We start from the raw sequence: 26,656 nt of genomic DNA on the forward strand, positions 1-26,656 counted from the left end.
GAAGCCCTAAACCGTCATGGAAGACACCCAGCTGAAGTGATCATACTGGAGAGAACATGTGGAGAGACAACATGGAGACAGAGAAACATGTGGGAGGATCCTCAGCTGCTCCGGCCACCAGATGCCTCAGTCTCTCTGGGACCAGGTACCAGATATGTGAACAAGCCACCCTCTGCCTAAAACCATGTAAGAAAGTCTGAGGGAGAAGTGCCCCTCTGGAGCCCATCAAATCCCAGACCACGAGAGAACGCAACACAATGTGGTTGTTATTTTAAGGCACTAAGTTTTGGGGTATTGTGATTTATAATAAGAAATATATATTTGGTTTCTGCCTCCAGTTCCTGAGACAGCTTGTAATACCTTTGGAGATGGGGTGCTAGGAGAATCTTTTGTTTTAATATTTGAGTTAGAGCTCAAATATTCTGAGACAGGTCTCCCAAAATTTTTGCAATTCCCTGAGTGATAAGAGCATCCGACATGGAGCTCTAAATCTCTCGGTGTTCCCTGAGTGAAAGGTGCATCTTTTGTTCTAATGAGGTAACTCTGGGTGGGATCCTGGAGAGTCTTGGATGGGGGCTGGTTGCCAGGGGAACCAATCATGTGATGAGAGGGTTGGAACTTCCATCCCCAACACTGGACCTCCAAGGAGGGGATAGGAGCTGAAGGCTAAATTGATAACCAATGGCCAATGGTGTAATCATTTATGACTATGTAACACAGCTTCCATAAAAGTTCAAAAAACAGGGTTTGGGGAGCTTCCAGATAGTTGAACACATGAAGGTGCCTGGAGGATGGTGTCCAGAGAGGGTATGGAAGCACCACACCCCTTCCCACATACCTTCTCTTCTATCTAGATGCTCATCTGTATCATTTATCATATTTTTAATTGATATAATAAACCAGAAAGTGTGTTTTGCTGAATTCTGTGAGCCATTCTAGAAAATCAAAGGAGGGGGTTTTGGGAACCTTGATGTGTAGCTAGTTTGTCAGAAGTGTAGGTGACAACCTACTACTTGAAACTGGCACCTGAAGTGGGGGAAATCTTGTGAAACTGAGCCCTTAACCTGTGGGATCTGACTCTAACTCCAAGGAGATAGTGTCAGAATTGAGTTAAATTATAGGACACCCGGTTGGTGTCTGCTGGAGAATTGCTTGCTGTGTGAGGAACCCCCTGACACATCTGGTGTCAGAAGTGAAGTGGGATGTGTTTAGTGTTAATGTAGAAGGAAAAGCACTTTTTATTCCTCTATCTCTAACACAGTCACAGTAACTGGGATTCTGGCCCTTCTCCATGGTTCCCTGATTTAGAGAACAGCACCATCATTCATATGACAACCCCCCAAATTTTTACATCACTTTGTTTCAGACTTCTCTGAGATCCAGATGGGAAGTTCAAATTGCCTATGTAAATTTCCACTCTCTCAGATGTACATATTGGGAGGAACTGCAAATCACACTGCAATAGACAAGGATGTGTGCTATCCTTTTAAGGAGAGGACCCAATAGTAGGCAACAACCATGTAATCCACCATAATCACCAAAGCTGTATTACTCCATTCATACAATAAAAAGATCAAAGTTTTCTCTATATTTATATCCAAGTGGTGACATAAAAAAAGGACTAGCCATCACACTGGTGGCTCACTCCTGTAATCCCAGCCCTTTGGGAGACTGAAGCAGGAGGACCTCTGGAGCCCAGGAGTTTGAGACCAGTCTGGGCAATAAGTGAGACCTTGACTCTAAAAAATCATCTAGATATGGTGATATGTGCCTGTGGTCCTAGCTACTTGACCTGTGGGGTGTGGTGGGAGGAACCCTTGAGCCTGGGAGCTAGAGGTTGCAGTGAGCCGAGATCTTGCTATTGCACTCTAGCCTGGGCAACAAAACAAGACCCTGTCTAAAAAAAAAAAAAAAAAAAAAGAGGAAGAAGAAGAAAAGGCCTTCACAGAAACCCAACAAATTATTAACAGTTCAATCCTCATTTGGTGTGGGAGTAAAAATGTAAGAGGTGAAGGAAGAGTCCAGCACTTCTGAAGCCTCTGTAGTGTTTGAATCTTTTACAATAAGGCTTAAAATATCTGAGGGAGACTGAGGCTGAGAGCTGCTACATGTCAGATTGAAGTGAGCCACCAAAGTCACAAAGCTGTACCTAATTCAGAATCATATGCAACCTATTTCGCTTGGGACCTGACTTGCCCATCTGTGTATGCCCCACATATGAGCGTGTACGAAGAAGGATGACAATATGGAGTGTATTTCTGACTCTTTTCTTATAGTTCTAGGCCCCGCATATGAGGTCATAGTTACTTATTGTTGCTTTACTGCATCCTCTTGTCCTTCAGATTACTGACAAAGCACCGATGCCAGGAAGATTAAAATAGTCTTTGTTGTTGTCAAAGAGAAGGAAGCTGCATGTCAGGTAGAACTGACCAGTAGTCTTCTCAGAGAAATTAGCATCAGCAATGGATTCCTGTTTCTCTTCATAGGAAGATCTACTTTCAGAATAAAAAAAGAATTATACATATTAATCCTAAAAATGCCTTGATTGTAACTGAGAATTAGGACTACTGATTCAACTGCAATTAATGCGCATTGTCTGAAGATATTTCCTTCTCTTTCCTTGCTTGTTTTTTATAGTTATACAACAAGGAACATACAAATTTAGATGTATCCACTTCAAAAAGAACTCACATTCTAAATGAGAAATGTATAAGATAGATGAGTTACAGTATTGGCCTGTATAATTCCTTAATTTCCAAGAGGCTTTTCTCCAAGAATTATTTTAAATAGAACAGATATAATATACTTAGGATTCTATTTGTAGATTACAACGAAATAGGGAAGAGTGATGGTAGAGAAGAGAAAGTAAAGAAAGAGAAAATGTTTTAGGAAATAGTAGTGGTTAACATTAAAAAACTGAAAAAAAATCCACTTGGAAAATGGTTACGCCAAGGGAAAAATATTAAATTCATAATAAATTTTAAAAATGTGATACAAAATGAATTTTTTACGGTTTGTAAGATTTAAGGTGCCTTTTCCCTTGTAATAGAAGCTATGTTTTTGCACAGAGGAGAAGTATGGTATTTTATGAGAAGACATGCTATGAATGATGAAAGGCTCTATTTCAGCAAGTCACAGGCAGAAAAGTCCAAAACAATGGAATAGAACTGCAGCATTGTTGAAAGTAGGTACTTTTTTATTATTCTACACACACTTTAAAATCTAAATATTATTGCTTTGTATAAAAAGGTGGTCTGTACATTTCTATGCTAAATAGCATGCCTTCTTAACAATGTGTTTTGATGATTTGTTTATAAGACCATAGGTACTCCTTGCTTTCATTTTTACTATCCAAAAAATTAAACCATCTGTAAGGCCCTCTACAACCAAAGCTCTCCTTTTCCCTCTATCTGTCAGCAAGCACAAGGTGGGCTCTTGGGAAAGGACTTACCTTGCTTGTCTACTGCGGCAGCTCTGTTTTTCCCAGATGGCTGCAGATACACAGGCTGTACAGGAAATAACAGCCTATGAATCAATGGGAAAACAGATTTAGAAATCTGGTGATTTGAATTTTTAGTTGGTTGCATAGCCTGGAAATTTGGCCGTAGCCTCAGATCAGAAATGGAGAGATACAAACTGAGTCTCTTCTACCACAGGTATTTGCAAAAGCGTCCTTTCTTCCTTCGTTTCTAAATAGAAACATCCTTACTGTTATTTCCCCACAAGTATAGACATAATATATACTTTTTTTGGAAAAAATAATTATGTATAGAATAGAAAGTAAAATTCTCTCCCTAGTCTGAATGTCATCCCCTTCAATCATAACCCACTGTTAATATTTTATTATTAATCATTCCAAATATGTTCTATAAATGTTAACACAATTTTATTTTTTTGAGACAAAAACACATGGCAAGGTTATCCTTCAAATACAAGTATTATTATTTATTAGACAAATACTATGTTAATGATACTGCTCCTGTTATACATGGTGCTGCAAGGAGTGTCTTTTCGCTTACATCTTTCCACACTTACCCTTTCATTTGCTATGATAAATTCCAACAACATGGAATTGCTGGACCAAAGAGTAAGTATAATTTACATTGAACATATTGCCATTGGCCCTCCAGCAGTGTACTAGATACACTTCCGCCAGATATGGACACAAATGTCAAGTCTCCCACATCTTGCCCACACTGGCTATTATCAACTTTTTTTTTTTTTTTTTTTTTTTTTGAGACGGAGTCTCGCTCTGTCCCCAGGCTGGAGTGCAGTGGCCGCATCTCAGCTCACTGCAAGCTCCGCCTCCTGGGTCTACGCCATTCTCCTGCCTCAGCCTCCCGAGTAGCTGGGACTACAGGCGCCCGCCACCTCACCCGGCTAGTTTTTTGTATTTTTTAGTAGAGACGGGGTTTCACCGTATTAGCCAGGCTGGTCTCGATCTCCTGACCTTGTGATCCGCCCGTCTTGGCCTCCCAAAGTGCTGGGATTACAGGCTTGAGCCACCGCGCCCGGCCTATCAACTTTTTTTAACTTCTGCCAAACTGATAGACAAAGACCAATATCTCATTTTGCTATGAATTACGTAAGTTTTTTTTTTTTTTTTTTTTTTAAATCAAGCCTAGTTGTGTTTTCTGCAGTAAGAGGTTGTATCGTTTGGCTTTGGGACTCCTGCTTTGCTCGCACTCATCAGTACATTGCTGGATGTTGTTGAATCTTTTGCTGCAGTCTATTCCCCTACCTAAGCACAGGGGTCATTGCTTTCGGTCTGTGACATAGATTCTCAATATATTTACACACACATAATCACAAGCCTTAATCACACATATACCACATTATATACATGCAATCACATACATGTGCACACCACATCACACACAAAATCACACATGCAATCATTCACACACACCACATCACATTATAGAGTGTCATTGTAAAGCATGAAAATGAAATCAGTGTTCTGCCCCCTAGTTTAGAGACCCATCAAATTGCTGGAACACTTCAAAAACTCCCTGATGATTGTAGCCTTTCTCAGGTGCCAGCCTCATCATTTCAGTTCTCTGGAACCTCCCTCTAGAAACTTGTTTTTGCAAGCTGAGAGCTATTTCCCTCTTGTTGGACATATTTGCACTCTCATAGCACAAATCACGACTGCAGGTAAGGATGTGGGAACTGAAGTTCTTGGGTACAAACTCAAATTTGCAAGACATGGTTTACATCTGTTCTCGTTCTTACTCAAACCAATGCATATTATTTCCCCTTGAAAAAATTCAAGGATTTTGAAGAATTAAATGGTGGAGAGGCATAAGTAGAATCCAGTTTTGTCTGGTTTTTGCTCAAAACATTCTGATTTACTATTAGCCTGATGTTTCTTTCCTAATGCACAATTTTCTCTATTGATTTTTTTCCTTTGCCACCAACATTGCTCAAAACAGAACTGTTAAAATATGCTGACCTGTTTTCTTTCTTCAGAGTTCCTTAGCAATAAGACTTACACAGAGCCTATCCATCAAATTCAGTATTTAATTAAAGTGCAAAGTTAGATTGGGGAAATATGACTAATAGAGCTTGAAAGGAATTTGTATATGAACACTACTTTTCCCTTTAGTTTTCTGTGTGTAAGCCTGGATCTAGCTCTTCAGAGAGGACTTCATGTAACAGAGTAAATTCTGAGCCAGACAGACCTGGGTTTACATCCTATGTGTATATGATCACAGAATAATTTCTCTTTCTGAACCTTGACTTTGTTTTTTTTTTCTTTTTCTTTTTGTGACAGCGTTTTACTCCCGTCACCCAGGTGGAGAGCAGCGGTGCATTCACATGAACCTTGATTTTTTTGGCATGTAAAATGGGGTTAATAAAAGTACCACTAGCTATGAGAATTAGATGAGTATTTTGTACAATATAAGACTCTACAGAATAATAGCACAGTAAGTTCTCCCTTAATGTCAGGTTCTTGGAAACCATTAAGTGAAATGATGTATTACAAAGCCATTTTTCTCATCAGTTTTAATGAAACAACATTGAACAAAAGAAAGTTATTTAAGGACCTGTGTAGGACATTAAGTGAGGGCTTACTGTAATATTATTATTTTTATTTACTTAAATGTAATTATTGAACATCTACTATGTAGTAATATTGTGCAAGGAACTAGGGAAAAGTGGTGATTACATTTCATGATAAACGACATGGTTGCTGCTCTCAAGAGGCTTTCTCCTGTGATAAAAAAGAATCGAACAAGGATTTTCAACAAATGGTGATAAGGGAGAAGTGCAGGGTGCAGATGGGGTTCCCACCAGGGCCCATAGCTTTGGCTAGGAACCCGTCAGAGAAGACTTTCTGGAGGGAGTGGCACTGGGCTTTCCTTAGGTTGTAGGGAGATGTGTTTGGATGCACATTTTAGGTTTCTCCCACACAGAACCTAACTTCATTAACGCCTGGATTCCATCAGCATTTATGGATTGCCTTGTGTGAACTAGACTCGAAGATGACCAGATATGGTTCCTACTCTCAAGGATTCTCATTTCTCTTGGGAGATAGAAACTGTGCACTGTGTAATGTTGTGATAATAATTATTGATGACATTTATTGTCTCTGTCCTGTGTGGTAGGTTCTATTCAAAGTACTTTGTATGGATTCACTCTGGGGCAAATGAACTCAGAGACTTATCCAAGTTTACACTGCTAGCAAGAGGCAGAACCAGGCATATGAACTGTGGCCATTTGGCTCCGGGACTTGAACTCTGAAGCACCACCTACATTATTTTAACAGAGTTGTGTCCATATAGCAGGGAGAGAGCAGTACCAGAGGGCTCCCTGTGTCACCCTAAAGACTTTCTTCTCCAAATTTTTCCTTTCTTCTTTTTGCCACATTCCTCACAATGGTCTTTGTAACAATTGTAACAATCCTCTTGCTACATCACATTGGATGGGGTTAACCCATAGCAGTCACATCTCAGTCTGTTTAAGTTCATAGGACTTTTTTTTTTTTTTTTTTTTTTTTTGAGATGGAGTCTCACTCTGTCCCCCAGGTTGGAGTGCAGTGGCACAATCTCGGCTCACTGCAAGCTCCGCCTCCCAGGTTCAAAGGATTCTCTTGCCTCAGCCTCCTGAGTAACTGGGACTACAGGTGTGTGCCACCACACCAGCTAATTTTTGTATTTTTAGTAGATGGGGTTTCACCATATTGGTCAGGATGGTCTTGATCTCTTAACCTCATGATCCCCACGCCTCGGCCTCCCAAAGTGCTGGGATTACAGGCATGAGCCACACACCCAGCCAAGTTCATAAGACTTTGAAGATGGTGAGTTAGGAGAGAATCCAAGGATGCTGGATGGGAGGGAGGACTCCTGGCTTAGAGGGTGGGGAGCGAGAGCAGAGTCTGAGCAGGCACGTCCAGCCTGAAGACATCCTCTGCCTCTTCCCGCTGTGTCTGGGCTTCCACTCCTCTCTGCCCCTTCTCAGGTTGGCCAGGACCCCCTCTGTTTTCCTGTGCTCCATCTGCACTTACTCTGGGCACAGGATCAAGGCTTGGGAGTTTCCCCTTTTTTCCCTACATAAGTACAAGACACCACCTGTTTGCAGTTGTTTTTTCTGCTTCTAGTCTTTCCTCAACAAGATACTTCAGGCATTCCTGAGATCTTACCTTATTTTTAAGAAAAAAAAATGAAGAGGAGGATTTTTATTAATGTCAATATTTTAATCTGAAAGTTATATTACTCACTAAAGAACTTGCAGAAATATAGAAATATATAGCGATAAAAGTCACCCCTAGCTACTTCTAATAGTTTGGGATAATCCCTATATACCATTATAAAACAAAGTGTAGGATTTTAATCCTTATATATGTGTGTGTGTGTAAATATATATATATCTGTCACTCGTCACTTGTCAATGCTGATTGAATCAAAGCATTAATGAAGTTAGGTTCTGTGTGGGAGAAAACTAAAATGCGCATCCAAACACATCACCCTGGACTCCCTGCAATCTAAGGAAAGCCTATATATCTATATCTATATATATATATCTCACATACACACACATACATATATATATGCGCATATATATATATGCACATATATAGATAATTTTGTATGGGTAGAAAAGATTTAAGATTCAGTCTGTATGCACTTGTCACTTCAATCAGTCCAAGTCTATTGACTTCTATGTTGAATGTCTGTCATTGCAGTTGTGTTTTAATCTAAATTGACTGCTTAGGCACTGTTACCCTTTCAACATGTCTTTGTAATATAGGTACAATCTCAAATCCTGCCCAATTCAGTCTTACAAGTTTGCAATTTCTCTGACATCATTCTAATGTGCTAGAACGTAAGGAGATTTCTCTTCTCCTGTGCATTTGCAAGTGTCTCCGTCCCTTAAGTGCATCTATTTTACAGAGCTCTTCCATGTCCTTTCATTCTTATCCCTGTTCAATACCATATTAAGGAACCGAAATGCTAAGAAGGCACATGAGATCATAATAGAGAAGCCAGTGGAAAAGTTATCATTGTCTGGGGATGAGACAAATACCCCTCCCAGAAAATGTATTATAACTGATACTACCTTCTCACTGAATGATTGATTTGCTCAGCAGGGTGGATGGAAAGTGACAGAGAAATGCCTGGAAACAGAATAGTGGTAGAGAGCAAGATGAGTCACTATTCCACCCAATTTTGGACTCTACAATGACCTCAGGGCTTTAGAAGAGTGACTGAAATTAAAATGAGAATCTTTGCATTGTTCTCCTGAATGCTTCATGTGATTTATTTTGAGTAGAGCAGCAACAAAAAATATCGGAAGGAATTATTTATCAATAACTCATTTATTGCAGAGAGTTTTTTCCCCTATTTTAAAAAATCTTTTGCCATCACACTGGATATGTTGTCCCCACTGAACTATAAAATCAGGGAAGGGGAAGCCTTCATTTCTGTGGAGATAATTGGAGTTCAAACATTTCATGTGCTCTAGAGTGAAAAATGCTGAAACTAAATTATATACAAAGAACAAAGGAAGATATGCAGTGTATGTCAACCTTCTCGCTGTGTTGGCTATGAGCCCAATCTGTGAGCTGAAATTAAGCTTTGTCATAGCAACACTAAGAGTAAAGAATTATTGAGACTTAAAATGTTCTTGTAAGAGTAAATCTGAGACGATCCGGAGTGGGAAGGAGCATGGGGAATAAAAGTCCCTGGGAGAAATGCATTTTAACAGATACAATTCTGAAACAAATTCAGATTCCCTCTAATCCTTGGCCAGGTCTGGCAATAAATGCATTTAATTTTATATACCAGATCTCTCATACTGATCTTTTCAACTCTTCTGATATATTGATGTCAAGTCCCCATGGTTCATTTTTGGCTTAGGCAAAGGCTCCATCCATGAACTCCAATACTTCCCATACATCAAACTCTTGTTTTTTAACTTTTATTTTAAATTATGGGGTACATGTTCAGGTTTGTTCCATAGGTTAACTTGTGCCATGGGGGTTTCTTGTACGGATTATTTAATCACCCAGGTATTAAGTCTAGTACCCAACAGTTATTTTTCCTGATCCTCTCCCTCCTCCCACCCTACACCCTCCAATAGGGCCCCAGTGTCTGTTGTTCCACTCTATGTGTCCATGTGTTGTAATGATTTAGCTCCCACTTATAACTGAGAACATGAGGTATTTGGTTTTCTGTTCCTGCATTAGTTTGCTAAGGATAATGGCTCCCAGCTCCACCCCTATTCCTACAAAGGACATGATCTCATTATTTTTTATGCCTGCATAGTATTCCATAATGTATATGTACTGCATTTTCTTTATCCAATCTATCATCAATAGGCATTTAGGCTGATTCCATGTCTTTACTATTGTGAATAGTGCTGCAATGAACATAACGTGTGCATGTGTCTTTTCTTTGAGACAGAGTTTCGCTCTGTTACTGAGGCTGGAGTGCAGTGACATGATCTCGACTCACTGCAGGCACTGCCTCCCAGATTCAAATGATTCTTGTGCCTCAGCCTCCCAGGTAGCTGGGATGATAGGCACGTGGCTAATTTTTGTATTTTTAGTAAAGACTGGGTTTCACCATGTTGGCCAGGCTGGTCTTGAACTCCTGACCTAAAGTCATCTGCCCACTTTGGCCTTCCAAAGCCCTAGGATTACAGGTGTTAGACACTGCACCCAGCTGCATGTGTCTTTATAATAGAACAATTTATATTCCTTTGGGTATGTACCCAGTAATGGGATTGCTGGATCTAATGGTAGTTCTGCCTTTAGGTCTTTGAGGAATTACAACACTGTCTTCCACAATGGCTAAACTAATTTACACTCCCACCAACAGTGTATAAGTGTTTCTTTTTCTAATGGAGGACTTTTTAACCTTGCCTGTTACTATTGGTTGATTTCAATACCTTAGTTCAGGGGTCAGACTGTAAGCCAAAGATGACCCACTACTCTTTTCAAAAATACAGTTTTACTGGAACACAGCTTGTCAGCCCATTCATTTTAAGATTTTCTATGACTTCTTTTGCACTATAGCAGCGGAATTTAGGAGCAACAGGGACCATATGACCCAGAAAACCAAAATATTCACTGTCTGGTCTTTTACAGAATGTTTTCTGGACATTGCTAGAAATCTAAAATGGTTTGGCAGGGCTGTGTCCCCTTAGAATACCTCAGGGGAGAATGTTTCCTTGCTTTTTCCAGCTTCTAGAGGCTGGCTGCATTCTTCAGTTCGTGGCCTCTCCTTCACCTCATTCTGACCTTGCTTTCCATGGTCACATTTCTTTATCTGACTTTGATCCTCCTGCCTCTCTAAGAACCCTTGTGATTACACTGGGCCCACTTGGGTAATACAGGATCATCTTCCCATCTCGAGATCCTTAACTTTATTGTATCTGCAAAGTCATCTTTGCCATATCAGGCGATATATTCAAAAGTTTAGGGGATTAGGATGTGGACATCTTTGGGGGCCCATGATTCTCTCTACTACCGATGGTAAATGCTTACTGTCACCTCCATCCAGATATCTTTATCATAACAAGTTTATTGATTGCCAAGCACAGAGTACTAAGATGATTTCTTAGTACTTTGTAATGTCTGTTAAAAAACAGTAAGTTTGAAATTTTTTATGGGTATTTTATTTACATTTTGAATGGAAAGCATGAAATACATTTAGCACTTCAAAAAGTAGGATATTTGGGAGATGATTGAATCTTGATTGCATTGGAAGCTAAATGAATTATTTACTACATAAGTACAATGCATATTTGCATAAAACAGTTTCTAAATGAGCAAAGTAATTTTCTATGCCATTTTCTAAACAAAAGAGATTGATTTCACATTTTCTAAATACATGACCACTCCCACCACATGCTAGCTATATGGCATTCTCTGAAAGTTATAATACATAAATGCAATCTGATTGATTCAACATGAAATGCACAGTTTTATAAACAATCATTTTGCCATAGAAGATGTTTCTAATTAATCATGTCACTCATACCAGATGCATCTTTCTCCAGTTTCTAAAATGGAAGCTGATTTTTGGTCAGAATAGTATAAGTTTGGTGAGTATAAGTGACAAAAAGATTGTCTTAGCATGTACAACATACCTTCAACAAATTGTTGTTTACTTGTTGAAAATCTGGTGGCAACTTCACATCCTGGAAAAGCCTCTGGGGCCCAAATGGTTTTAGCGTTTGTGGGTGAATATGTTATGTCCCAGAGAATGTTATGCTTTGTTTGGGTGTGTTTATAGTACTTTAACATAATCTCAAGTTACTCTTTCTTTACTTGCACTACAGAGTGTTCCATATCCCTACCTGTCTCTCTTGAGCCTCAGTCATGCCATCCTCTGTTTACCATAACTCCTGTCTTCCTTGCCTCTTGACCCCAAAGCACTTATTTTGATGTAACTCCTGTTTAGCATCTGTATGGACGTCTTCTGGCATTTTTTCTGCCTCCCTGACTAAACTAAATGTTCTTTGAAGGCAAAGGCTGCCTTAGATCTGCCTTGCAGACTTCACGCTGATCATAACATCCTACGCATAGTAAACACTTAGAAAACTGGTGCTAATGAGATCATCACATTACTCAAGTTTTATATTCTGGTCCTTCTCATTGTTTCATTGCCTCCCCATTTATCTCTGGATCAAATTGAAGCTGCTGATTAAATTATTTAAACAAAGCTTTGGCCATGTTGTTTTTTGTTTGTCTTCCCTCCTTTTTTCTTTCCCGTTGGCTGTCCAATGTGCAAGCTCTTCTTTACTATTGGGCACCAAACCCTGTTGCTCCTTACTGTGTCTCTGGCTACTTTCTCCAGGTAATCTTGATGAATTTCCTCTAGCCATTTTCACCTCACCAGGACCATCTAGAGGCCAATTTTATGTTCAGCTTAGTCCTGTAATCATACCTTATTCTTTATTTTGGAAGACAGTGCTCCTGTCTGTGGTTGTGGCTGAAAGGCTAATGCTCAACATCTAATTCTTGACATTTTCCTGGGTCATCATGCTCCTTCCTTGGGGTTCCAAATGCTCCTTGCTTGTAGCTCTATCTGGAAATCTTTTTATTTTGCATTGAATTGTAATGCAGAATAAAATAGAAAAGTTGGTTATTTCTCTACCCTTATTAGATTTTCAGAATTTTGCAAAAAGAGGGGATGGGCACATCTGTGGCTTATCAGCACAGTTCTGGGGACTAGTTCATAGTAGGTACTTAATAGATATTTGGAATTAAAACAAAACAATCTTTTCCACCCTGGAGCCAAGTTTGTCCTGTGATTAAGGGCTATTTCTACAATTCAAAGAGCTGTTCTCAAATAGTAAAGCTGTCATCTGGATTCACTGCCAACCCAAGGCCTTGCTCAAAATGAATGATTTTGCTCCTTATTTCTTAGAGTATGTTCTCCTAAATTGTTAGGATGATAATCACTAAATACTAAATGGTTCAACAAAGTGTATAATGTGCTTCACATATTGAGAATGTATTTATAGGAATCTTCATAATTTAGCTGTATAAGTTGGGCAAGTTAACCTCTTTGTGTCTAGGTTTTTTATTGTGTAAAATGGGGATAAGTATTGTGGACAAGCCTCACAAGTCCTTTTTTTTTTTTTTTTTTTTTTTTTTTTTTAGTAATTTCTGATAGTTCTACCTTTAATTCCACCACTTTCCTCCATTCACCAAAGATTTGTTATAATATTTCTGCCATTTATAGGATTCTCCAGGTTTTTCCTACAGATGGAGACAGTTTCTACAGTAGAAAACGGTAATTTATGTGTGATGTGGCCACTAGCTGGCCTTACCAATGTGTCTTTTTCATGCTTTAACTGTAGTCAGGTCAAAAGTTGGAAAATTGAGGTGATGAAATCTGAGAAGATAGAACTATTATTTTGTGGCAATGTAAGTGATTTTTAAAAACAGAAGATGTTAATTGAGGTCCACGCTGTAAGTTAGTAGTTACACTTCCCTCAGGTTTTACAAAGAGAGTTCAAGACTGACTTAAGATACCTGTCCTGGATCAACATGAAGTGAGACAAAATTAGATTGCCAAGGAGAAGGTGATATATCACCAAAGGGTTAGGGTGCACCTTGTTTGCAGCGATATTTCTTGGGGCAGCTCTTGAAAATGAGCAAAGGTCAAAGTTGTTAATGAAGCTGACCCCACAGGTGTGAGGCTTGTAGGTTTCAGTTCAGTTTTACCCTTCAGAGATCAGTGACAGCCAGCCCTAGAGGCAGCATCTGCAGCCCTATGGGAAAGAGGTCTGATTTAGAACATGTGGGAAAGGAAGAAGTACATTTGAATTTGAAAGTTGACTTAATTATACTCTCTGCTTTCCGAGAGCTTCCCCTTTGCACATCTCACGCTTTTTCTTACCCACACTGCAGAACTATTTTGGCATATGTTTTACCCCAAATGACTGGTTCCTATTTTCAATTTCTGTACCTAGTTGAGAGATACAGATGAGGGGTCAGGAAAGTTATTCTATGGTTTGTAGTCTTGCCAGGCTCAGTCGATATCTTTGACAAGAGCAAGGCTACTGCTCATTTCTGATGTCCCTGTCTGGGGAGCTCAAAGTGCTGTGTAGATGTTGTCTCATTCATTTTACCTGAGGCAAGTTGGAGGCACGCATCAGTGTAAAATTTTCTTTAGAGCTTCATTCATAAGGGTAAGAAATAGATAAAAGGAAAATCCTGCCTATGAGTCAGGAACAGATATATTTAAGAGATGACACTGAAAAATGCTAAGGTTTTAATAATATTTTTGCTTTATTCTCTTGGGACAGATGAGGAGGATCTAATCACAGGGCAGGCTTCACTGAGGAAGCTGTTATAAAGGGCAAGAATATAGTGCAGAAATCAGTGTTTAGTTTAAAGAGAGCAACTTATAGCTATATATCCATTCAATATATCCCAGAAGATTGGCCATAAATTTAAGACAATATCTCCAAGTTGATTGAACATATATTGCCAGCTTTGCTGCCTCCATTATTTTGTTATTGGCCAATAAACCTCCTATTTTAATTTTTTAGTTTTGGAGGGAATTAACTGGAGACACTGTAGAATCTTAAACTTTTATGATGCTGTCTTTTCTGCCACATTATAAAAGTATTAAATTAAGAATCAACAAATGTAAATTACTTTTTGTTCTGCTGCTGTGAACCTTGAGTGGGAGCAATACTAAGAATCTTAGACCTGAGTTCCTTCATATATAAAATGAGAGGGAGGAACCATATCACCTCTAAGATCCCTTCCAGCTTTGCAGTTTCCAGAAGTAAGAACATGTTCTATTACCTGCCATGAAGGAGAAAACATGGGAGAATATGGGAATCTTCTTTTCTGAAATCTCCTTTGTTTGATTTTTCTCTTTTAAAATCATAGTTATAATTTAAAAAATCTCATTTAAAACTCTCCGTGTTTGTTGTAGAAAAAAGTTAGAAAATATAAATAAGCAAAAATAATTTAAGAACTATGCATAATGTCACTACTCTTGGACAATTACTGTTAACACTTTGGTAGACATTGTTTCTGACTTTTTTTCTGAAAACACACCCACAAGCACACATATCCTTTAGTTACACTAGTGACATCTTGAAGGATAATAAGGCTAAGTGCATTGAGAAAATTTTACCACTAGATGTTCAAGATGTACCAAGCTTGGAAGATGATACACAATAGTCCTTTACTTTCTCCTCTGAGTTATGTGTCAGTTCATCCAGGTTTGCCTCAGATGGGCTCCCTCTGGGCTCCCTTTTTACCATTTTTTTTCTAAATAAAGCACAGAATGAAAGGCCCTGACACCACCTTTTCAAGAGTGGAAACCGATAAACTAGCAGAGAGAAAAATTACTGTAGCCTATTATTATTGTTTATATCAGCAAAAACAAGGTAATAACTGTCCAATAATTGGGGGTAGGTTAGATAACTTGTATATCTTTAATGTAACAATATTTGACTATTAAAATGTTATCTATACATTTATCAGATGATGTGAAAAGATGTTTATGATTTTTATGTGAAAATATGAGTTTCAAGTTGTATAAAATATGATCACATTTTTCAAATGGATTGTTGAGATAGGATGTATGTTGAGACACTATTTACATATGTAAATATAAAGCAGGTCAGAGCTCAGAGCTCTTCATCATCTATTTTCTACTGCTTCCTAGGAATTTTGTGTTTTGTTTTTTCTTATATTGTTATTTGTTGTTACAGTTATTTCATTCTGTTTTGTTTTGTTTGTGCCTTTTCAAGGTAGGAAAAAAGAGAGAGAGAATCTGTTAGACTAGTAAAGTATTAAATTTTTGCTATAAAAGGCATCAATATAATCAAAGGGTTTTTTGCTTGTAAATGTTTAATTCTGAATTTTACAAACGTCCCTTCTAAATAAAGCACAGAATGAAAGGCCCTGACACCACCTTTTCAAAAGTGGAAACCAATAAACTAGCAGAGAGAAAAAAAATTATTATTAATTTAAAAAATTATTCAAAAAGTGTTATAAATTATTAATTATTAATGTCTGGGTTTATAGCCCTTTACACCTGTGTGGAAAATATATAATCAAAGTCATGGCGGACATTACTCACAGATCATGACATTATAGCTGAGCCTCTCGGCACAGTACTCAATGTATCCACAAATAATTGATTGGAGATGACAAGCTGGTTGAAGTCTAGGCTACTCTATCTCTGTGAGTCTTCCTATTGCTAAAAAAAGGAATGGAGACAGGTTGGGGGAAATGGCAGATACAAGGCAGGACTAAATTGCAGCTCCCATTCAGACAGACAGAGCAGCATGTGGAGACTCACATCGTGATCTTTTGCTCCTAGAACTATCACAGGAACATACCAGGAAAGCTGAGAGAATTCACAGATCTTCTGAAGAAAGTGAATCCCTCTTGCAGGCCCCAAGAGACAGTCAAAAAACTGTGAGTGCCCAAAGGGTGAAAGTGTGAAAGGGGGATCATCCACCCGCAAACACACACTCCCACTGGGGAAGCTGAAGGTCCAGATCACGAGAGAAGGGTTTGACTTTACCTGGGGTTGAGACAATTCTAGAGAGCTAAGCAAAATATAAGGGTAGAAGAAGCAGCGAGAAGAGCCCTGTGGCTGTCTTGGTCCCCAGGGAAGCCATTTCTGACTTTGTCTCACAGAGGTCCTTGGGGAAGGCTGCCAGAGGAACTGGCAAAAGACCAGGGGGAGAAGGAAACTTTCAGCTGAACTTTGTAACAGTTTCAACTGAACACAAAGTTTCCTGGATGGAACTTGAGAGAGGGGTGAATTTGGAGTACAGACACAGCACAGAAGCTGTGGCAGGTGGGGAGCCATGAAACCTGAAAGCCCTGCTTGCTTTTACAGTTGGGAGGCTGGTAGCCTGGAGCAAGTTATCAGCCCTGTTCACCCACTGCCTGGAAACAAACTTGGTGCTGTAGATAGGGGCACAGCAAGCGTGAGATTGGTCTTTGGGATATGTAGGAGCTGGGTGAGGCCTGTAACTGCTGGATTTCCCCTGCTTCCCTTGTGGCTGGGCATGGTAGTGTGTTCCTGTAGTTCCAGCTAGTTGAGTAGCTGAGGTGAGAGAATCACTGAGCCTGGCAAGTCGAAGCTGCAGTAAGCCATGATAGTGCCATTGTACTCCAGCTAGAGTGACAGGAGTGAGACTGCCTTAACAAAAAAAGGGAGGGCAGGGCCACCAGCCAAAGGAACAAAGCAGTTCCACTGAGCCAAGGAGGTGACACTGCCACCCCTGCAGGCCTGGAAGAGTGGACATTGAGCCAATCAGGATCATTCTTGAGCTTTAAGAGCTAATGGAATTTGCCTTGCTAGGTTTTAGAATTGCTTGAGACTCATAATCTCTTCCTAATTTCCTATTTCTCCCTTTTGGAAATGGTGATATCTATCCTATGCTTGCCACTACATCGTATTTTGTAAGCACATAAGTTTCCTGGTTTCACCGATTCACAACTGCAGAGGAATTTTGCCTCAGGATGAATTGTACCTCAAGTCTTACCCCATATCTGACTTAGATGATGTTTAAATGAAAGTCTAAACCTTAAATTTCGGAGTTGATGATGGAATGAATTAAGATTTTTGAGGCTTTTATGATAGAAGGAACGTATTTCGCATACGTGGAGGACATTAATTTTGAGGAGCCAAGAGTGGAATGTTATGGGCTGAGTGCTTGTCAACTGAGCTAAGGCAGTTGGTATGTTATTGCTATAGTTAAGAATCAAGTTTCAGAATTTACCCTGAAAGATATTCATTTGGCTAAATCTGAAAAAAATGTTTTCATTTGAGAGTAAGAGATTTTGAAAAGTTGTGATTAACTTTGCTTGTAGGTACGTCACCTGAACAAATCACAGAATCATGAGATTGACAGGTAATAAAGGAACCTGTTCACTTAGTTCAGCTCCCTAACAACGGAGTAATAATATTTTCCAAATGTCACACAGGCTTTTCCATAAATTATTTGTGAAAGATTTTTTTAATATATGAAACTTAGATCTACCCAACTATAACTTCCATCCATAAAAGCCAGTTCTGCTGTCTTTACCAAACAAAATAATGCTGTTCTTTCCTCCCCTTCATTCATCTTTTCAGATGCTGTAATAATTAATTTCATGTGCTAACCTGTCTGGGGCATGGTGCCCAGATATTGAGTTAAACATTTTGGGTGTTTCTGTGGGGTTGTTTTTGGATGAAATGTAAGTTTAAATCGGGGAGTTTGTGGTAAAACAGAGTGCTCACTATAATGTGGGTGGGACTTATCCAATCAGTGAAAGGCCCAAATAGAGCAAAAGGCTGACCTCTGAGCAAGAGAAAATTCTCCAGCAGACTGCCTCAGACTTCATCTGCAACATTGCCTGGTACTGGTTCTACAGTAGATTGCCTTTCAACTTGAATTGCAACATTTTCCTGAGTCCCCAGGCTACTGGCCTCTCCTCTCAGACTTTGAACTTGCCAAACCTCTACAGTTGTGTGAACGAGTTCCTTACAATAAATATCTTTCCATATATACACACATTCTATTGGTTCTGCTTCTCTGGTGAACCCTGAAGAACATAGATGTATTATATGTCTTCCCTTTTGAAAGCTATCCATTAACTTCCCATCTCAGCCTTGAAAACACAGAATTCTTACAAAGACTTTAAAGTTCTACATGATTTTTCTCTCATTTATGCCACCTCAAAGCCCCCCATCAATAGCTCTCTGGCTTTGTACTCCTGCTTTCCCCCTCAATTAATCTAATTTAGTTATGCTGGCCTCTTAGCGTGTCTATCTCAATGTTGTTGCATTTGTAATTCTCTCTGATTGAATGTTGCTCTCTCAGATATCCTTAAGGCTGGGTCTTTGATTTTCTTTATGTCTTTATTTACTTATCATTTTCTCAGTAAAGCTCTTCTTAGTTATTCTTTAAAAAATTTAATGTGCTCTTCCAACGTTTCCTATTCTCTTTTCTACTGTATTTTTTTCTTAGCACCAACAATAGTTCATTATGTTATATAGTTTGCTTTTCATCTTGCTTATCATTTGCTGAAATTCTTTTCTATTCTAATGCTATATTCTCAACACCTAGGATAGTGATATAATAGGGGGTCTATTAATATTTGTCAAATAAAAGAATGAATGAGAATGTCAGATTATTTTTGAGGATTTTAGGTTGACTAAATATTCACATTGAACACAACATTTTTGCTTGACTTTGGCATTTTTATAAACTGTTACTTATTTTGAAATTAAAATATACTGCATATCAAATGTGTACCTTAAGTAGTAGTCTTCTCCCCTTCTTAATCTACTGCCACATGCTGTTATTCAATCAATAAGGTGTCTCGTAATCAAAAGAACTAGAAAATAATGAGTTTTTATATGACAATTCTGATTATGACAGTAGTTACGTGTGTCAAGAATTTTGAAGGGCCTGAGATTTGTGTGGAGAACTGGAATAAAATACCTTTAACGGGAACTATTGATTATTACATCATAAAATTCAAAAATATTGTTTGTTATAATCAACCATACAAAGAAAAAATGTGGCAAGATGCCTCTAGTCTTATTTATGTATTAATTTTTGTCCTGGCCTTCTCATATTGACTCTGATTCAGCTAAGGATAGTATAAATATAGCGGTAGATAATATAAGACTTCAGACAGATCACTATTGTGGTGAGGGTGTGAAATGTACTGTGGGTAAAAACTCTGCTGAAATTATTAGGAAAATTTCAGGAGTTCAAGATTTTATGATCAATTTTATAAGATCTTGTCATATAATAACTGACATATACATTTATTCCAAATTCTTCTCATTTCTTAATATTACTTCTGCTGAAAGAGTGTTTTTCGATTCTGTGTGCTAATTTAATCTTTCCCTTCTAAAATTAAGTAATTGGGGATGTTTTTCTAATTCTGTCATAAAATTTCCTTTGCTGTAAAATTTTTACACATAAACTTTAAATATTATGCTTCAAACTTAATGCATTAAAATTATAAAATGAGGCAGGTTAATTCTTGCGGAAGGCTGGAATTACCATAGAGAAATATGCCTGAATTCAGTAATTTGATATTGCAAAAATTCTATGCCTTACTCAAATATACCATTGCTTTTGTCAAGGACTCCTTCTACTCAGGATCTGTGTGTAGAAAGTTAAACCATGACTAATTTGAGTCTTTCTCTTTTGGGGTAGTCCCACTGAACACTTTTGTCTAGACTACTATCCTCTAGGCTAGATTAGAATGGAATTGAGGTTAGTATAGACAATGGTTATGGAGCTCCTTGCTGATGTTCTCCCTGAATTTTATCTCATGTGGAATGCTCAGTGGAATAGAGAGCTATAGATTCCACAGATATAGATGTGAAGGATGTGGAATTTCCTCAACTGAATTGTGATTTGGTAGGTCTCTGCCGCAGACCTTGCTACTGCACCAAGTGTTGTGATGAGTAGGACTTATTATAGGAGTATTTTCAAAGAGTGGTGCTCAGACTACATTGATTAGCCAGGGTTCTCTTAGAGGTACAGAAAGAATAGTGTATATATCTCATATATTTGTGTGTGTGTGTATATAGATATACACACATACACACACAGACATATATATATGAGTAAACAGAGCAAACATACAACCTACAGAATGGGAGAAATTTTTTGCAAAGTATTCACATATATATGGGACATATATATATGGGAATATACATATGGGAATATATGTATATACTTTATATATATACTTTATATATAGATAGTTTATATATATACATATATATCTCTCTATATATGTGTGTATATATAGATATATATATGAGTTTAGTAAGTATTAGCTTACACAAACACAAGGTCCCATAGTAGGCTGTCTGCAAGCTGGGGAGCAAGAAGAGCCAGTTTAAGTCCCAAAACTGAAGAACTTGGAGTCCAACTTTGAAGGGCAGAAAGCATCCAGCACAGAAGAAAGATGTAGGTTGGGAGGCTGGACCAGTCTCTTCTTTTCATATTTTTCTGCCTGCTTTATATTCATTCATAGCTGATTAGATTGTGCCTGCCAGATTAAGACTGAATCTGTCTTCCCCAGCCCACTAACTCAAATGGTAGTCTCTTTTGCAACACCCTCACAGACACACCCAGGATCAATACTTTGTGTCCTTCAATCCAATCAAATTGACACTTAGTATTAACCATCATGCTACCTGTGTCAGAATCTCATGGGTTTCTTATGGAGTCACAAAAGACCTCATATAGTCAAGGCAATCTTGAGCAAAGAAAAAAGTTAGAGGCATCACACTTCCTGACTTCAAATTATATTACAAAGCTACAGTAGTTGAAACAGTATGGTAATGGCATAAAAAAAGGCAGATAAACCAATGAAATAGAATCAACAGCCCAGAAATAAACCCATGCACATATAATCAGCTAATCTCTGACAAGGACAACAAGGATACACAATGTGGAAAGGATAGTTCCTTTAATAAATGGTGTTGGGAAAACTGAATATCATATGCAAAAGAATGAATTTAGACCTTTATTTTACACTATACACAAAAATAACTTAAAATAGATTAAAGATTTAAACATGAGATCTTAATCTGTAAAACCCCTACAAGAAAACATAGGGAAAAATTCCTTAATATTGGTCTTGGTATGCATCTTGTTTTAAAAACTTTTTTATGTTCAGAGGTACATGTGCAGGATGTGCAGGTTTGTTACATAATTAAAGGTGCATCCTGGGAGCTTGTTATACAGATTATTTCATTATCCAGGTATTAAGCCTAGTACCCATAGTTGTTTTTCCTGAATCTCTTCCTCCTTCTACCTTCCACCCTTCTATAGGCCCCAATGTGTGTTGTTTCCCTCCGTGTTTTCTCATCATTGAGCTCCCATTTATAAGTGAGAACATGAGGTATTTGGTTTTCTTTTCCTGTGTTAGCTTGCTAGGGATAGTGGCCTCCAGCTTCATTTATGTCCCTGCAAAGGACATAATCTTGTTTTTTTATGGCTGCATAGTATTCCATGGTGTATATGTACCATACTTTTTATATCCAGTCTATAATTGGTGGGCATTTGGGTTGATTCCATGTCTTTGCCATTGTGAATAGCGTTGCCATAAACATACATGTGCATATGTCTTCATAACAGAATGATTTATGTTTCTTTGGGTAATGGGCTTGCTAGGTTGAATGGTATTTCTGTCTTTAGGTCCTTGAGGACTTGCCACACTGTCTTCCACAATGATTGAACTAATTTACACTCCCACCAACAGTGTATAAGCATTCCTTTTTCTTCACGACCTCACCAGCATCTGTTACTCTTTTGACTTTTTAATAATAACCATTCTGACTGGCGTGAGATGGTATCTCATTGTGGTTTTGATTGGCATTTCTCTAATAATGGGTGATGTTGAGCTTTTGTTCATATGATTTTTGGCCACATATATGTCTTCTTTTGAGAAGTGTCTGTTCATGTCTTTTACCCACTTTTTGATCGTGTTTTTTTTCCTTGTAAATTTGTTTATATTCCTTATTGATCCTGGATATTAGACTTTAGTCAGATGCATAGTTTGCAAAATATTTCTCCTATTCTGTAGGTTGTCTGTTTACTCTGTTGATAGTTTCTTTTGCTGTGCAGAAACTCTTTAGTTTAATTAGATCCCATTTGTCAATTTCTATTTTTGTTACGATTGCTTTTGGCATCTTTGTCATGAAATCTTTGCCAGTGCCTATGTCCTTAATGGTATTGCCTAGGTTGTCATCTAGGGTTCTTATAGGTTTTGGTTTTACATTTAAGTCTTTAATACATCTTGAGTTAATTTTTGTATATGGTATAAGGAAGGGGTCCAATTTCAGTTTTCAGCATTTGGATAGCCAGTTCTCCCAGCACCATTTATTGAATAGTTAATCCTTTCTCCATTGCTTGTTTTTGTCAGGTTTGTCAAAGATCAGATGGTTGTAGCAGTGTGGTCTAATTTCTGGGTTCTCTATTCTGTTCCATTGGTCTATCTGTTTGTTCTTGTATCAGTACTATGTTGTTTTGGTTACTGTAGCCTGTAGTATAGTTTGAAGTCAGGTAGCATGATGCCTCCAGCTTTGTTCTTTTTGCTTGGGATTGCCTTGGCTATTCGCGTTCTTTTTTGGTTCCATATGAATTTTAAAATAGTTTTCTCTAGTTCTATAAAGAATGTCAATGGTAGTTTAATGGAAATAGTTTAATTGTAGCTTAATAGGAATAACAGTTTAACCTATTAAATAGTTTAATGGTAGTTTGATGGGAATAGCATTGAATCTATAAATTGCTGTGGGCAGTATGACATTTTTTGTGAAATTAATTCTTCCCATCCATGAGGATAAAATGTTTTCATTTGTTTGTGTCATCTCTGATTTCTTTCAGCAATAGTTTATAGTTCTCCTTGTAGAGGTCTTTCACCTCCTTTGTTACCTGTATTCCTAGGTATTTTATTCTTTTTGTGTCAATTGTGAATGGGAGTTTAATCAATCAAACTCTCAGCTTGACTGTTGTTGGTATATAAGAATGCTAGTGAGTTTTGCACATTGATTTTGTATCCTGAGACTTTGCTGAAGTTGTTTGTCAGCTTAAAAAGCTTTTGTGGGGAGACACTGGGTTTTCTAGATATAGGATCATATCATATACAAGCAGGGATAGTTTGACTTCCTCTCTTTCTATTTGAATGCCTTTATTTCTCTCTCTTTCCTGATTGGCCTGGCCAGAACTCCCAACACTATGTTGAATAGGAGTGGTGAGAGAGGGCATCCTTGTCTTGTGCTAGTATTCAAGGGGAATGCTTTCAGCTTTTGCCCATTCAATATGATATTGGCTGTGGGTTTGTCATATATGGCTCTTATTATTTTGAGGTATATTCCTTCAATATCTAGTTTATCAAGAATTTTTACATGAAGGGATATTGAATTTTATTGAAAGCCGTTTCGGCATGTATTGAGATAATCATGTGTTTTTTGTCTTTAGTTCTGTTTATGTGATGAATCACATTTATTGATTTGTGTATGTTAAACCAACCCTGTATCCCAAGGATGGAGCCTACTTGATCATGGTGGAAAGCTTTTTGATGTGCTGCTGGATTTTGTTTTCCAGTATTTTGTGAGGATTTTTGCATTGATGTTCATCAAGGATATTGCCCTGAAGTTTTCTTTTTTTGTTGTATCTCTGACAGGTTTTGGTGTCAGGATGATGCTCGCCTCATAGAATGGGTTAGGGAGGAGTCCCTCATTTTTAAATTTTTGGAATAGTTTCAGTAGGAATGGTCCCAGCTCTTTGTACATCTGGTAGAATTCAGCTGTGAATCTGTCTGGTGCTGTGCTTTTTTTTTCTTCTTCTTTGGTTGGTAGGCTAATTATTACTGCTTCAATTTCAGAACTTGTTATTGATCTGTTCAGGGATTCAATTTCTTCCTGGCTCAATCTTGGGAGGGTGTTTGTGTCCAGGAATTTATTTATCTCTTCTAGGTTTTCTAGTTTGTTTACATAGGGATGTTCATAGTAGTTTCTGATGGTTGCTTTTATGTCTGTAGGGGTCAGTAGTAACATTCCTTTTGTTATTTCTAAGTGTGTTTATTTGCATAGTCCCTTTTCTTCTTTATTAGCTTACCTAGTGGCCTATTTTATTAATTTAAAAAAAAAAAAAAAAAACAACTCCTGGGTTTTTTGATCTTTTAAATAATTTTTCACATTTCAATTTCCTTTACTTCAGCTCTGATTTTTGTTATTTCTCATCTTCTTCTAGCTTTGGGTTTGATTTGTTCTTCCTTCTCTAATTCTTTCCATTGTGAAGTTAGGTTAATTTGACATCTTTCTAATTTTTTGATGTGGGCATTTAGTGCTATTAATTTCCCTCTTCACACTGCCTTAGCTGAGTCCCAGAGATTCTAGTGTGTTGTACCTTTGTTCTTATTAGTTTCAAAGAACTTCTTGATTTCTGCCTTAATTTCATTATTTACCCAAAGGACATTCAGGAGCAGTTTACTCAATTTCCAAGTAATTTGTATGGTTTTGAGTGAAGTTTTTAGTCCTAAGTTCTAATTTGATTGAATTGCACTGTAGTCCAAGAGACTCTTATGATTTCAGTTCTTTTGCATTTGCTGAGGAGTGTTCTACCTATGATTATGCGATCAATTTTAGAGTAAATGACATGTGGCAATGAGAAGAATGTATATTCTGTTGTTTTGGGGTGCAGAGTTCTGTAGATACCTATCAGGTCCCTTTGATCCAGAGCTGAATTAAGGTCCTGAATACCTTTGTTAATCTTCTGTCTCAGTGATCTAATATTTTCAGTGGGATAATAAAGTCTCTCGCTATTATTATGTGGGTGTCTAAGTCTCTTTGAAGGTCTCTAAGAGCTTGCTTTATGAATGTGGGTGCTCTTGTATTGGGTGAATGTGTATTTAGGATAGTTAGCTCTTCTTGTTGAATTAAGCACTTTACCATTAAGTAATGCCCTTCTTTGTCTCTTTTGGTCTTTGTTGGTTTAAAGTCTGTTTTGTCAGAAACTAGGATTGCAACCCTTGCTTTTTTCTGTTTTCCATTTGCTTAGTAAATTTTCCTCCATCCCTTTATTTTGAGCCTGTATGTTTTTGCATGTGAGATGGGTCTCTTGAAGACAGCATACCAATGGGTCCTGGTTCTTTATCCAGCTTTCTGCTCTGTGTCTTTTAATTGGGGCATTTAACCTATTTACATTTAAGGTTTGTATTATTATATATGGATTTGATCCTGTCATTTTGGTGCTAGCTGGTTATTTTGCAGACTTGTTTATGTGAATGCTTCATAATATCACTGGTCTGTGTACTTCAGTTTGTTTTTGTAGTGACTGTTATGAGTTTTCCTTTCCATATTTGGTGCTCCCTTCAGGAGCTCTTGTAAGGCAGGTCTGGTGGTAATGAATTCCCTCAGCATTTGCTTCTCTGAAAAGGATGTTATCTCTCCTTTGCTTATGAAGCCTAGTTTGGCCAGATATGAAGATTTCCTGAGGTCCTTGTAGATTTGAAGATGGTCTTTGTATATGTTTGTGTGCATGATTGTGTGAGTGTGTTTGTGGAGATGTAGGTGGTGCTTCTTGATTACTATATGTTGTCATGGTTACCACTAAGGTCTTTTTCACATATTCTGTTTAATCAATCTCTGAGGGATTTATTAATACTAAGCAAACTATCAAGAGGTTGTTTTGTAATTTGGAAAGTTAATATTGCTTTACAATGGGAGATATTTTTGGTTCACTATATTTGAGGTTTCTCTGTGGCTGTATCTACTTAAGAAACTAAATGGCATAAGCAAATATAGCTTGAAAATCAGACTTAGAGCAAAAAGAATAAATGTTCTTTGGAAATAACTTTGACCAATGAATATTAGCCTGGTAAAGTCTCATTTTGTTTTCTAGATTTTTTTGATTACATAATTTGGATTTTTAAAAAAGAAAACTAGACTATATTATTCACTGGACATGGCTTGGGAAACTGATAAAATATTGTCTTCAAACTTTCCTTTTTGTAGTGCCTGCATTGGCCCAAAATTCAACTCTTATTTCAGTTTTCTACCTCACTGCAATACCTTCTGGATATCTTTACAATGTCAACATCCAATTTCACAGTGAGTACCTTTTCAATGGACTGTCTCTTAATTGCTTCTAGAATGTTTTCTAAGTGCCAAAGGATCTTATTTATTTT

At 37.8% G+C, this 26,656-nt stretch overlaps 1 long non-coding RNA gene across 1 annotated transcript; it reads left to right on the top strand.

Moving 5' to 3' along the window:
• LOC126929270 (uncharacterized) lies at positions 1-26,656 on the top strand. Its single transcript, XR_007717120.1, has 3 exons — positions 1-145; positions 3,069-3,184; positions 26,484-26,656. It is a non-coding gene; the product is annotated as an uncharacterized LOC126929270 (long non-coding RNA).

Source organism: Macaca thibetana, chromosome 1 (genome assembly GCF_024542745.1).
Source record: "Macaca thibetana thibetana isolate TM-01 chromosome 1, ASM2454274v1, whole genome shotgun sequence".
In the NCBI taxonomy this organism is placed as follows: domain Eukaryota; kingdom Metazoa; phylum Chordata; class Mammalia; order Primates; family Cercopithecidae; genus Macaca; species Macaca thibetana.